The sequence below is a fragment of the Pelodiscus sinensis genome, chromosome 11 (assembly GCF_052426305.1).
Source record: "Pelodiscus sinensis isolate ZL-2025 chromosome 11, ASM5242630v1, whole genome shotgun sequence".
NCBI classification, from domain to species: Eukaryota; Metazoa; Chordata; order Testudines; family Trionychidae; genus Pelodiscus; species Pelodiscus sinensis.
This window is the reverse complement of record NC_143062.1, coordinates 50,980,180-50,994,882: the sequence shown is the minus strand read 5'-3', so window position 1 is coordinate 50,994,882 and position 14,703 is coordinate 50,980,180. Positions and strand designations below refer to the sequence as shown.

At 50.1% G+C, this 14,703-nt stretch overlaps 1 long non-coding RNA gene across 2 annotated transcripts in view; it reads left to right on the top strand.

Annotated features, from left to right (window-relative positions):
- LOC112546377 (uncharacterized) overlaps window positions 1-14,703 on the top strand; it is a 304,389-nt gene that overhangs the window by 272,296 nt on the left and 17,390 nt on the right. The gene's annotated exons all lie outside the window — the stretch shown is intronic.

Below are 14,703 nucleotides of genomic sequence, written 5' to 3'. Positions count from 1 at the left end.
GAAGTCTTAATCAATCGCCATCCGTTCTGTTTATCTGGGAGTTATTCTTTACTCGGACATTGGTGCTTCCTTCCCAGTGTTATTTCAAGGCTGTCTTGTTTGTAAAGGGATGCTCGCCCTTAACACTCCAAGGCCTTCTATAATGTCCTGCAACGGTCTGTCTTATATTGGGCCCAATTGATGGCATCTTGACACCCCAAGTCTTCCTGCTTCTTCTCCCCCTTTCTCGACCATCTGGACTCTGTGGGTATGTCTAGACTACATGGCTCCGTCGACGGAGCCATGTAGATGAGTTTACTAGACATAGGAAAATGAAGCGGCGATTTAAATAATCGCCACTTCATTCACATCAAAATGGCCGCCGCACTGTGCCAATCAGCTGTTTGGCGGCACAACGGGGCAGTATGGACGTGCCATGGTCGACAAGGGAAGCCTTTGTCGACCGCTCCGGTAAACCTCATCTCCCGAGGCATACCAGAGTGGTCAACAAAAGCTTCCCTTGTTGACCGCGGTGCGTCCAGACTGCCCCGCTGTGCTGCCAAACAGATGACTGGCACAGCATGGCGGCCATTTAATGTAAATGAAGCAGTGATTATTTAAATCGCCGCTTCATTTTCCTATGTCTAGTAAACTCATCTACATGGCTCCGTCGACGGAGCCATGTAGTCTAGACATACCCTGAAACTGCTGGGCCTACAAGTTGTTATCTCTCCAAACACTCACATTCCACACTCATTCACTCCCCCTCCCCAGGAACTACACAATCGTTTCACATGTGGGAGAAGGGATACAATTGTCCATCCAAAGGTATCAATCCATTTCCAATACAAAGCTTCTTCTAGTACAAACTTTTAATCACTCATTGTATTTTCTGTGTAACACGATGGCTATGTCTACATTGGCACCCTTTTCCGGAAATGCTGAAAACGGAACAGTTTTCCGTTATAAGTATTTCTGGAAAAAGTGCATCTACATTGGCAGGATGCTTTTCCGGAAAAGCACTTTTTCCGAAAAAGCATCCGTGCCAAGGTAGACGCGCTTTTCCGCAAAAAAGCCCCGATCGTCATTTTCGTGATCGGGGCTTTTTTGCGGAAAAGACTACTGGGCTGTCTACACTGGCCTTTTTCCGGAACAGTTTTTCCAGAAAAGGACTTTTGCCCAAACGGGAGCAGCATAGTTTTTCCGGAAAAACAATGATGATTTTACATTAGCTCATCATTGCTTTTCCGGAAAAGCAAGTGGCCAGTGTAGACACAGCCAATCTGTATTCCTATTACTCCTAAGAGCAAGAGAGTGATCATGCTGAATCACAAGGATCCTTTGGATCTCTTTCTCAAATCTCCAAAGATTTAAACCAGTAATAAAAGCTACTGGTTTAAAAAAGGACATAGTGGAATGTTCCAGGGTTCAAAAAGTTACACAGCCGAACTTACATTCACATTATACTGTGTTGGATGGAGGCTTTATACAACACAGACACTGCCAAATTCTCTCACACACAGGCTATGTCTACACTGCACTCTAAACTCGAAATAAGATACTCAATTTGTGCTCCACAAATTGTATACTTATTTCGAGTTTATTTAAAATAAAGCGCTATTTCAAGTCATCCCTTAACCTTCATGGAATGAGGGTTACCAGGATGCCAAAATAGCGCCCTTGTTATTTCAAAAAATATTTTGAACTAACGGGTGGCTTGTGAAGACACGGGGGAGCTATTTTGGGATACCTCTGGTATCCCGAAATAGCACTGCAGTGTAGACATACCCACAGACTGCACATGATGTGCAGTGGGCATGCACTGTGCTTGCAGATTCCCAGGATTTCCTGTTAGAAAGACTCCCGGGAAATGTGACCCCAAAGGATAGTAGGCGTAATACCTCATGAAAGATTGTTTCCCCCAATCTCCTCCTGGTAATAACAGATCTTCCTGTTAGCCACCAGGAAACTGCAGTGCAAAGGAAAATAAAACATTAAACAAAGTATGCCTGTGTTCTGCCAGGAATATCAGCTGAAACAGACTAATCTGTCCATGCAATGCCCATGGGTCAGTGAAAGAGACTAACACCACTGGGCCCTAGATTGTGTAAAATGTTGAATGTTAGGGTATGTCTAAACTTGCACCCTCTTTCGAGAGCACGATGCAAATGAAGACATTCAAAATTGCAAATGAAGCCGGGATTTAAATATCCCGTGTTTCGTTTGTATATTCGCGTCATGGCGCTATTTCAAAATAGCGCTATTTTGAAATAACAGACGCTGTTAAGACACGGTTATTTTGAGAGAAAACCCTTCTCTTGAAATAACTGGTAAACCTCATTGTATGAGGAATAAGGGTTATTTCAAAAGAAGAGTTTTCTCTTGAAATAACCGCATCTTAACAGCGTCTGTTATTTCGAAATAGCGCTATTTTGATATAGCGCCATAATGCGAATATGCAAATGAAATGCGGGATATTTAAATCCCGGCTTTATTTGCAATTTCGAATGTCTTCATTTGCATCCCTCTCTCGAAAGAGAGTGCAAGTGTAGACATACCCGTAGAGAGGTCCATCGATGGGCCCTGTTGGCCAAGTCAGTTAAAAATGAATGATTTGTGTAGATGTAGTCCCATGCTTCAGTCAGATGCAGAGCCCACCTGTGGGACGAGGACAGGAAAAACAGGGCAGAAAATCTAAGGGTATTTTTCATGCAGTAGTGTATGTTATAATTGTGAGGCCGATAATTCTCACTTGTAAAGGAGAGGAGAGAACAAGGAAGTGAAGGAGACCAATAAACAAGTATCTCATGTGAGTGAGGGACACATGAATTGCTCAGGCATGCTTCCTAAACCAGGCAGACACCCATGATCTAGGCAGCGGTGAAAGTAACAGGTTCCATCCTGTTGCAAGCTGGGTCCCGGCCAACTCTTTCAATAGTCCCCTGCTGGCTTTTGCCACAGCTCAGCCAGCTCCTGCCGGAGCTATGCACCACGGCGCACCCGCATATGTTCACCTCTGGACCTCTGAGAGGTACCCAAGGGAAATCAGTGGGATATACATTAGGCGAATTTGTCTCACAATATATCACGCCCAAAGGGGGGGCTCAGGGTGAAGGAAGCTGGGTCTAGCATGTTCAGTAGAATTTGTACATGTGAGGCAGGCGGACCTGGAGTTAGCATGACAGGTCAGAGCCTCTGCTGGTGTAAATGGGTGTGACTCCACTGGGCTCGACCCATGTATGCCAGCTGAGCACTGGGCCTCTGGATTGTGACATTATTGCCAGCCTTGGGGGTGGACTTGCCCCAGTCAGATCACACATGGCACTGGGCTCCGAATGACTGCTGTACCATGGGGAAGAGCTTGAATGGCCCAGGGTGCGCATAGACCCCATTCTCCTGCAGCCGGGCAGCAGTACCCCCATTCTGGGAGGCAGAGACAGCGAAAAGCCTGGGGATGGAGCATGAAGAGATGCCTTGATTCCAGCCATCTCTTGTGAAGCCTCAGCCAGTGTTGCTGCCATCTCCTTGCAGAGCCCAGAACGGAGGACGATGGTGCCAGCTGGCAGCTTTTGCACCGGGGGAAGCTCGCAATGGCGGGGGGATCAAATCCCGCCTCACCAGCTGGGTGATGTGAGCCCGGCCTGTAGCAGTGAGAAGAGGCGGTGCCGTGGTTCATGAGGGGAAGTCTTGGCTGGCTGTCGTCCCTCTCGTCATAGCAACGTCCTCTGCCCCGGCCTTCAGGGCTAGGCACTCATGAGCGCTGCTCTGCCTTGCCCTGCGGTGGCCGACACCCCACCATGTCATCCCACGATCAGCCCCGCTAGGCGTATTCGATCTCCCAAGAGCTCTGCGGGAGACCTGGAAACCAGGCATCTTGAGCCCATTAGCTTGACCAGTGGTGCAGCTGGACTTGCGCACCGGCACAAAGAGCCGACTGACATTTGCAGGCTGCTTTCTGACGTCGGATGCCAGATTAGCTCGTCGCCTGGCCGCTGCCCCCTTCTAACACCCAGCAGGGAGTGCAAGTTAGCTGGTGCATGTGCATGTGCATGCACACGACTGTTTCTGGGGAATAGAGACTTCCCTGTGCTTTTCGAAGAGGTTATTTGCACCTTCTTAGGTGCTGGCCGGGAGATGCCAAGCACTCTGCCATGTGGCAGTGCGCTCCCCTTGGGAGAGAAGCAACGTGAGGGTCAGGGCTGAAGTGGAGCTTGTGTGTGACACATTCAGCGATCCCCCAGGCTCTCTTTGCAGGGCCGCTGCCGACGCTGCTCTTCTCCCTTAAAGTGACATCGCCCGCCGTGTGCTGTTTTACAGAGCTGTACGCTCCCATTCACAGCGCTCTGACCGGGAGGTGCTGCTCTCTCTGGACACGTCTGCTCCTTTGGTAGATTCTCTTCTATGTCCTTCAAGTCAAACCATCCATCTCTTCTTGGGAGTGTTGAAGTGCATGCCTGCTCCAGAATACCCCCTACTGGCCACCAGGGTCTGCCTCAGTTTCCCCATCACCCAATGCCCCTTTAAGTCCACACAAGCCAGATATTCAAAACATTCTCCTTTTAGAGTCCACGTGACTAAGTGCTGCGCTAGCTCTTGGGAAATTTGAGTTCTGTTTTGAAAGTCCTTATTCCCTCTCCTGCTGAACCAGTCCCCTCCTCTCCAAGGGTCTGTCTTCCCACCCTCCCAGCACCTCTTGCCTGGAGCCTGTGTCCTGAGTGACCTAAAACTTCTCGGCTTGGCAGCCATCAGAAGCCTTTCCTCCTCTGTGCCCCGTTTGCTCATGTGGGACACCAGGACTGTTGGGTGTCAGCGCTCACTTTCGAATACCAGCAGAGGAGACGCAACAAATATCACAAGTGCCACCTTTCGAGCCAGTGCCCAGAGGATCTCCTATCAGTAGACACGCTGTCACTCTGCAGGCAGGCACTCAATGCAAATGTCTCCTCTTCTCGTGGAAGCTGAGTTTTGCTTTTTGCTTTTTGTTTACACCTCTACTGAAGACCGAAAGCTCGAGGCGGCGTTGAGTCTGTCAGATGCACAGGTGAGTTTTGCATTTCCACGCCTGTGATGTGCACGACGCGCACGACTGTTGTTACAAGAGGCAGGAAGTTGGTTCCCCGGCAGCACTGCACAGAACTGTTGGTGAGCCAGACATCCACATCTGGAGGGACGTGTTTACAGGAAACCTCAGGAGACCAAGGGAAGTCAGAGGAAGCTTGCAAGATTGGCGCCTGAAAAGCCAGCTGCAGCAAAGTGAGCATCAGTGTCATTACGTGCCTACGATTCTGCGCAGACACACACCATGTAACTATTGATCGTTGCCAAATCCTTGCTTTACAATCATTGTGCTCCGGTGAGGTGCTCCGCAGGAATGGTGTCATGCAGTAGACACAGGGAGTTACTGGGACTCTCTGCTTTGGTTTGCTGAGGTGACTGGAAACGTTTTATGCTCTCTGGTGCCATGCAAGTGCACGGTAAAAGCCACGGTGCAACATCTTAGCAGTGTGTTTAGAAAAGAGGAGACTGAGGGGGAATATGATAGAGGTCTATAAAATCATGAGTGGTGTGGAGAGGGCGGATAAAGAAAAGTTATTTATTAGTTCCCTAAATAGAAGAACTAGAGGAAACCAAATGAAATTAATGGGTAGCAGGTTTAAAACTAATAAGCGAAAGTTCTTCTTCATACAGCATGTAGTCAACCTGTGGAACTCCTTGCCAGAGGAGGCTGTGAAGGCTAAGACTATAATAGAGTTTAAAGAGAAGCTAGATAATTTCACGGAGGTTAAATCCATAAAAGGTTATTAGCCAGGGGATAGAAATGGTGTCCTTGGCCTCTGTCTGTCAGAGGCTGGAGAGGGATGGCAGGAGACAAATCGCTTGATCATTGTCTTCGGTCCACCCTCTCTGGGGCACCTGGTGCTGGCCACTGTCGGCAGACAGGATACTGGGCTAGATGGACCTTTGGTCTGACCCAGTATGGCTGTTCTTATGTTCTTATGTATGTGTTTATCACCACCTAGCAGGGAGTTAGTTCTCACCGGAGATTGTCACCTGGTGCTTGTCCCAAAGACAGCCGTAAATACGACCCTCATGTAGGGATTTTAGGAGAGGATACTCTTAGCTGGATCATATCAGCATCTTCCCTGGGGACACAGAAGACTTTCAACAACTCAAGGCAGCAGATACCATGTTCCGCTTCCTCCACAATTATGCCCAGCGCTGATCTCTGGGGGATGGTCCTATTTCATTGTCAAGCACAACTCAAACAACAATGGGGACTCCGTATTATCCTCTTACCTGTACGTTTCTTACTCTCCATATCTTCCTTCTCCAGCAGGCTTTCCCAGCACTTACAGCACTACCCGCAAAGAGGTATGAATCCATCCTGAAGATTCAGGAACACAAATCTCCAACAATTCAGTGGTCCCTACAATGCGTCTGTATTTCATAAGCTTCTGTACTTCAAGGCTACGTCTAGACTGGCAGGATTTTCCACAAATGCTTTTAACGGAAAAATTTTTCCATTACAAGCATTTGCGGAAAAGAGCGTCTAGATTGGCACGGATGCTTTTGCGCAAAAGCACTTTTTGCGGAAACGCCTCCGTGCCAATCTAGACGTGGTTTTGCGCATGAAAGCCCCGATCGCCATTTTCGCCATCGGGGCTTTTTTGCGCAAAACGGTTCTCAGTTGTCTACACTGGCCCTCTTGTGTAAAAGTATTTGCGCAAGAGGGCTTTTTCCTGAACGGGAGAGTCATTGTATTTGCGCAAGAACACTGATGATCATACATTAGATCGTCAGTGTTCTTGCACAAATTCAAGTGGCCAGTGTAGAAAGCTGGCAAGTTTTTCCGCAAAAGCAGCTGCTTTTCCGGAAAAACTTGCCAGTCTAGACACAGCCCAAGCTTCATACGGTGTAGATTTAGGGCCTGATCCTCAGGCCATGGATGTCTCAAGTCGAGTCTCGAGTCCCTAAAGTCACTTTTGAGTCAAGTCCCAAGTCGAGTCTCAAGTCCTAATTTAAAAAATGTCAAGTCACTTTTGTACAAGCCATCGATATTGATAAATAACAATAATCCCCATCTGTTTTCATTTATTAACATAAATCGTACTTGCTGTATTTGCTAACTACTAGTAGCCCAGCTGGGAGGCGGGGTCGTGATCGCTGCTCTGGGCGGTTGGTTACTAACAACAGTGGCATTTTCGGACAATTTTTTCACCAAGTCGATTTAACAAAATTAGCAAGTCTCAAGTCGAGTCTCAAGCCACAATGAACCCGAGTCGAGTCTCAAGTCGAGTCACCGACGTGACTTAAGTCCGACTCGAGTTCAAGTCATGGGACTCGAGTCAACAACTCTGGAAATTGCACCCACCAGGAAGGAGGAAAAGGGCAAAGGGGAGATGCATCTGTGGGCTCTCTTCCCAGCGTTCCTCACTTCCCAGCCTGCTCCCCATGCCCGGTGCCGGAACCCATTCTGCTCAGCTGTTCCATCTGGACGTTGGCCCTGGGTGAGGGGATTTCAATACCACATGCTGGGTTGGGGGGAGACAGGTGGAGGGGCGTATCTAAGAGGGTGGCTTCCATCTGCCATTGACCATTGGGATAGAATTGAGTCTCTGCAGCCGTTTCAGCACAATTGCGAGTGTGAGTTGACCAGCTGCTTTTGTGGAAAAACTTGCCAGTCTAGACGCAGCCATATGGTGTAGATTGAGGGCCTGATCCTCAGGCGATGGATGCCGCAAGACAGGCCAGTTTGGGCTTTCTCATTGTTTAAAGCAGTGTGGCATTTGGGTTTCCCAAAACCCTTGTCACATCACATTAAATTACACCCGCTGCTGGGACAGAATCAATGCCAGTGTCAGAGACGTGTCCTTCGGATCCAAGCTGCCAAGTGTTACAACGAGGCAGCTGAATGGTGCAGCATTAGCTAAGCTGTCACCCTCGTTTTTCATGGATAAACACTCTTAATAGCTGGAGAACTGTTGGCAACAAAGATGCATTAACAAAGATGAACAGTCCAGATCGCCTTCCAGGTTGGACTTCTTTTATAAAAAGAGAAAAGATGATTTCACTGCTCTCAAATCAACGCCCCCGTCCTTAGGGATTTAAAGACTTTTCAGGGTAGAAAGTCCTCTCCCAGGCCTCTCTTTTTATAACAAGTCCTAACAAGCCACCTAACACCTGCCTCTTCCTTTCTTTTTGTCCCTATCGCTTTGAAAATAGGTTTGAGCAGAACAAAAAAAAGTCGGCTGTAATGTCTCTCATACGATTGCTGGGCTGTGCAAGAGGCTCTAAAAGCAGAACAGCGGAAGCTGAACCGGGTTTGGAAAACAAAGTATCAAACTATGAAGAGCCAACACTTCCCTGAAAACACAGTAGGAGCAAGATTACAGGAAGGTGAACTCTGTTACTTATCTCCTCATCTCTTCCCTACCTCATCATCTCTTCCAGTCTCCTCTCGTGGCCCATCTGCGCGAACTCTTGGATGAATGTTTTGAAGAGGACACTTCCTTGGCCTGACCAGCCAAACACAAGGCCTGCGACTCAACCCCTTACCCTGTTAGCCCTGGTCTATACTAGGGCTTTATTTTGAAATAACATCAAATTAGGTCAAATTAAAAAGCGGAGCATCCACACTACCAAGCCCATTATTTCAATGGGCTGCTTATTTTGACCTCTGCACTCCGCCTTTCCTCGGGGAATAACGCTTATTTCAAAATAGTGACTTCGAAATAGCAGTCGTGGGGACGCACCGGTGCTGGTATTTCGAAATAACGACTCCCCAGAGTCATTCACAGTTATTACTCCCTGGTGCTTCCTGGGGTGCTAAGTCGAGGTAATGCGTTTACACTCTCGGATCCTGCCTTGGACTAATTTCGAGGTTCCCCTGTATTGGGTTGTGATGGGGTGGACAAAGCCTGACCTCCCCCCCCCCGGAGACCTTTCAGCACCCTGGCCAGCAGCAGGAGCAGTTGAGAGGTCCTCCAAGCAGGGTAGAGGGGCAGCCTTCACTGCAGCCAATCAGGATATGGCAGGCTACTATATAAGGATCTGACTTATAGCCACACACAATCTGACTTGGATCAGCAAGCCCTCAGGAGCCAGGTCCTAAGACCCAGTGAGGGGGAGCCTAGCGTCATCCTGGCTCTGGTCCAAGGCCAGTCATCTTGCAGCGTGGAAGTAGGGCGAGCTGCAGAGCCAAGGAAGAAGACCTGGGAGCAAGCATGGAGATGTCACCCACCCACGCCATGAAATGCAGGCTTCCATGTGGACGCTGGAGCCCAGGCCTGGCAGCAGCTGGCAAGCCCCAATCCCACTGGCCTGGGCACAATGTGCTGTGTAGACCGACTTTCTAGGGCTCCCTGAATCTCCCTTCCATGAGTGGGTTGCTGTTGCTCAGACTGACTTTGTAATGTTGTGTGAGAGCCACCTCCAAGGTCGCAGACCTGCCCTCAAGGAAGATTTCGAGAGGAGTCTTAAGCTGCAACTTACCCAGCAGCTCTGTTGGACAGTGGTGGAGAGAACGTCATGCTGGCCTTGCAGGGCCACATGGCCCATTGAGCCATGCTGGTCCCACTCAACCTTGCTGGACCGAGGGAGTGGAGCCCAGGGAACTCTGTTTCCTTCCCCCCACGAGCTGATGGCCTTGATTGCTGCAAATCCAGTACAGATTCATTCGTGGTTTCCTCAGATGTTCACCGTCCGCAGTGGCTTTGAGAGGAAGAGATGAGTAGCCTTCGCCGAGGAATGGAAGGCCCACTGGCCGCGCTTCCCTGGCTTTGATCCGATGTCACAGAACTTCCACGCGGGAGAAACCCTCCCCACAGGCGATGCCTTTGCCCGCCGCCATGCTCCTTACACGCGGACGGGTCACAGAGTTGGGAGTGGGACAAGCCAAACGGGTCAAACAGAACTGGGTATTTTCATGGTCCATCAACGGCTGGTAGGGATGGCGTCCCGAGCCTGTTTGTCAGAGGCTGGGAATGGGTGAGGGGAGGCGTCACTGGATGTTTCCCGGTTCCGTTCACTTCCTCTTGGGCACCAGCCATTGGCCACTGTTGGCAGACAGGACATTGGGCTGGATGGGCCTTCTTATGTTCTACGCCCCGACTGTGCCATCTCCATGCCTTGTGGAGCCAGCCTGTCCCTGGGCCCTTGTGTGGCAGGGGAGGACTGTGGTGGAGGATAAAACAGAATGAGCGTGCACCAGATTCAATCACAGTCCCTCCAGCCGAGGGAGCTCTGGCCCTGTGTGCCTCCACTGGCATCAGTTGTCCCAAAGAGGCTGTGTCCCATCCTACCCACACTGTGCACCAGAGCAGGCCACCTAAAGAGGGAACATGGGAACGTAAGAACGGCCAGACTGGGTCACACCAATGTCCATCCAGCCTAGAGTCCTGTCAGCCAGATGCCCCAGAGGGAGGGAACACGACAGGGAATCCTCACGCGATCCCTCCTCTGTCACCCACCTCCAGAGAAACAGAGGCTAGGGACACCATTCCTACCCATCCCAGCTAATAGCCATTGATGGACCCAACCTCCATGAATCTATCTAGCTCTTTTTTGAACCCTGTTAAAGTCCTAGTCTTCTCCACATCCTCTGGAGAGGAGTTCCACAGGTTGAGTGTGCACTGAGTGAAGAAAAACTTCCTTTTTTTTGTTTTAAACCTGCTGCCTATTCATTTCATTTGGTGAGTCCTAGTTCTTCTATCGTAAGTAAAGAACTTTTCCTCAGTCACTTTTTCCACACCTGTCACGATTTTATAGACCTCTGTCATATCCCCCCTTAGAAAAGAGGAGACTAAACTGAAACAGAGGTGAGTGGCAACTGTCCCCAGTGCCCAGGGAAATCGCAGGGGAGATAATGCTTGTTAAGACTCCTCCCTCCTAAGCTGGTGTGAGGTGGTGCCAGTCGGAGTAGCCTGCAAAGTGGGGCAAAGCCTTAGAGGTGCATTCTCCCCTGTGGCAGAGATGGGCCGCTAATCTGTGGTGTTCTTAATGAGGAGGAGTTCTAGTCGACTCAGCTGAGTCCATAATGCGGTTTGATCATTTTTTGAGGAGCAATGTTAATTTGAACCAAGGGGTTTGGTTTGAACTAATGCATCCAGGAGTGCACTTCCTGGTTCAAATCAGCGGAGTAACGCGTGGGTGAGATTATGCTAATGAAGCGTGGGATATTTAAATCCCCGCTTCAGTAGCAATTTCGGTCGCCTACATTTGCATCCCTAGTTCGGAATAGGGAGCAAGTGTAGATGCGTCTACACTAGCCACCCTAGTTCGAACTAGGGTGGCTAATGTAGTCATTCAAACTTGCAAATGAAGCCCTGGATTTAAATATCCCAGGCTTTATTTGCATGTTCCCGGGCGCCGCCATTTTTATAATGCCCTGTAGTTCGAACACGGCACGGGCTAGGTAGTTCGAATTAAAGCTCCTAATTCGAACTACCGTTACTCCTCATTGCAGGAGGAATAACGGTAGTTCGAATTAGGATCTTTAATTTGAACTACCTAGCCCGTGCCACGAGTAGCCGAGGGCAGAGAGTTCGAACTACCGGGCATTTAAAAATGGCAGCGCCCGGGAACATGCAAATAAAGCCTGGGATATTTAAATCCCGGGCTTCATTTGCAACTTCGAATGCCTACATTAGCCACCCTAGTTTGAACTAGGGTGGCAGTGTAGATATACCCAAAGAGTTCAAGTTGGGCAGAGCTCAGTTCCCTGTCTCCTGGCTGGTGCACAGGAGGAATCGTTTGGGCTTTAAGCATGGCCGGCCTCAGACATGAGTCCGGCAACACAAAGTCCCTTAAGCACATGAGTAACCGTAATCTCTCCGCCTCAGTTTCCCATCTGTTAAATGTGCCCAATATTTCCTCTGTGTGAGCCTTTGTCTTGCCTATTTAGATGTTAGTACCTCTGAGGAAGGGACTATCCTTGGCTCTGTTTTGTACAGTGCCTGATGCACCCTGGACTCTGTGGGTGCTTCTAGCTAGAAAGCACGGCTGTAATAACAGTTCAGCCTCTCCGTCCATCACCCGCACACTCCAGCTTTCTAGCAATGCGGGGGCTTTAAAATGGAGAACAACCTAAATGACAATGCGGAATCTGATGCTTGTTCTTGTTTCCATCGGGACAAAAGGCACAGCCAACAGCTGGGCTACCAAGATACTCCGTCCAAAGTGAAAATAAAGTCTGCTTCTATCAGCGCACGAGAGCCCATCGTGCATGTTCACATGCCTTGCCGGTCCAGCTATATTTACTACACGGCTTCTTGGCTAACTTTCCACGGTGGCACTGATGGAGCTGTTAATAAAGTGTGAAGGTGCCTTGAAGGCACATTTTGAGTCTTAAAGAAATGATCTACATGTAAATTGCAAACCGTAAAGTTTCCCTACCCTCCGATACAAGGCGATAGCATCTCCCATTGTAAAATTAATCAAACTTCTCTGGGTGACAGAAACGTTAATTTAAATTTTTTGTCACAATTACAGAGAGAGTTATTGCAGCCTCTGACTTGTAATTAGTTTCTTTCTTTTCAGTGCTGGGTTTAGTGTCCTTTCTAATAGTGATAAATGGAATATCTACCTGACTCTCTTTTTTTTTCTACACAAATTACATGAGGCTTAAAAAATTAGTTCTGGTTAATCAACACCTTTAGATAAACAGGGATTGTGTGTGGGGGAGGGCTGGGGGGTTGAGGGATCTGTCTTCTTTTTTTAACACCTGCTGCTGTGTTTGAGATGGACAGCAAGCAACCGGAGTCAAGAACAGTGAGGTTCAAACCACAGCGGCACTGGAACTAGAAGGTGAGCAAAGCTGGGGCGGCCACGTACCAGCAGCGCCAGGGTAGGATATGAAGCAATTTGATGGTGCTGCTCATGTCTGAGATGCAGGTCCCTGTCTGGAGTCCCCAGGGAACAGTCCCAAGGGCATTGGAAGTAGGATGGAAAGAGAAGACACCCAACCCCATAGCCTGAGGGGTGAGGAGAAGGTGAAAGGCAACCAGCAACCCCCAAAAGGGATGTGGCTGTCTGCTTGGCCCCTGCAGATCACCTCCTGGGAGAGAGGATGCCCAGTAGCCATAGTGGTTACTGCACGTAACATGCAGCTACATCTGGGGGGGAACAGATCAGCTGTGAAGCAGGGTGTAGCCAGTCTGAGCAGAGTGTCAGCCACGAAGGGATGACAGCCGGAGGGTGTTGGGGGCTTCCACGAGAGAGAAGAGTTTAGTTATTTAACAGCAAAGTGAATCCCCTTGGAACAGGTTCCCTGGGGTGTGGTAATTCCTCCCAGCCGCACCGGGAGTGGCCCCGCCGAGCCGGAAAGGCCGGCTCTGCTCAGTGCCAGAGCTCCGTGCAGGGTCGCCGGACGGCCTCTGTTATGCACGAGCTGCGGCGCGCTGAGACCAATGCTCCCTTCCGGCCCGACCCATGGAGCCTCAGGTGAGCCTCTGCTAAGCCACCGGATGCTTGGATGCTGACTCCTCCGCTGGCCGTCAGGGCCGCCTTTCCAGGCATTGCCTGTGCGGCGCACCAGCTCCAGGTATGTCCCTGCCCTTGCAGCAGACACAGAGGTTAAGCAGGCCTTTGCCACGGCCATACGTCCGGCAGAGCAGACTGGTGCACAGCGGTGCCCACGGAGCGGCGTGCTCGCCAGCGCCTAGGCCAGCTCACCGCCCGACGCCTCTCCCGCTAGGATTTGATTTCCGTCTGGCGCAGAGAGCTGAGAAGAACGGCGTTGCAGGCCCGGGCTTCCCACAACAGGCTCTTTACCTCAGGCCTACGCAGGGAGCTGGGGGTGAGGCGAGCCGCGCTCGCCTGAGTGGGTTTTTTAAAATTCCTGTCAGAAATTAATTAAGAGGCTCCTGTAATTACAATGAATGCGCACGGTTGGTCCCCAGTGGCTTGTTTCTAACCGTGGGCTTATTATTTAGGCGTTCATGACAGCAACAGAAAGCACCAAAGCAACATAATGGGCTCTCTCATTTATTTACAGCAGCAATGACACACGGTGCCGGGGCATTTTATGGCTTTCGCAGCGGGATCTTGAGGAGCTGGGAACGGCGAGTGCTCGTTGTAATCCCTCTGCTGTGCGTGTCCGTGTGGGGCGTCAGGCCAGGCTCTCTCAGGCACTAACGGCTGCGTGGTTCGGGGTGGAAACGCTGCCCGCCTCGCAGACAAAGATCGAGAGGCCCCGTCCTTGGGAAAGGCGGTTATCTCTGGCCACTGCCATGGAGTCAGGGTCCCGAACGTGGGCGGTTACACTGCTTCTGGGGCAAGGGCGGGGGGCGAATCCTCGGCGGGAGGGATGGCCGCCCCCCCAGTGATGTTAATGAAAAACCTCCTCGTTTGTGTCCTAGGCGTCCGCGCATGTTCCGTTGTTAACGTGGATGTGCGCCGGGAGTTAGAAACGCTGTCAACCTGTGGAACTCCTTGCCAGAGGAGGCTGTGAAGGCTAGGACTATAACAGAGTTTAAAGAGAAGCTGGATAAATTCATGGAGGTTAGGTCCATAAAAGGCTATTAGCCAGGGGATAAAATGGTGTCCCTGGCCTCTGTCTGTCAGAGGCTGGAGAGGGATGGCAGGAGACAAATCGCTTGATCATTGTCTTCAGTCCACCCTCTCTGGGGCACCTGGTGCTGGCCACTGTTGGCAGACAGGCTACTGGGCTAGATGGACCTTTGGTCTGACCCAGTACGGCCGTTCTTATGTTAGTCTGATGCACTG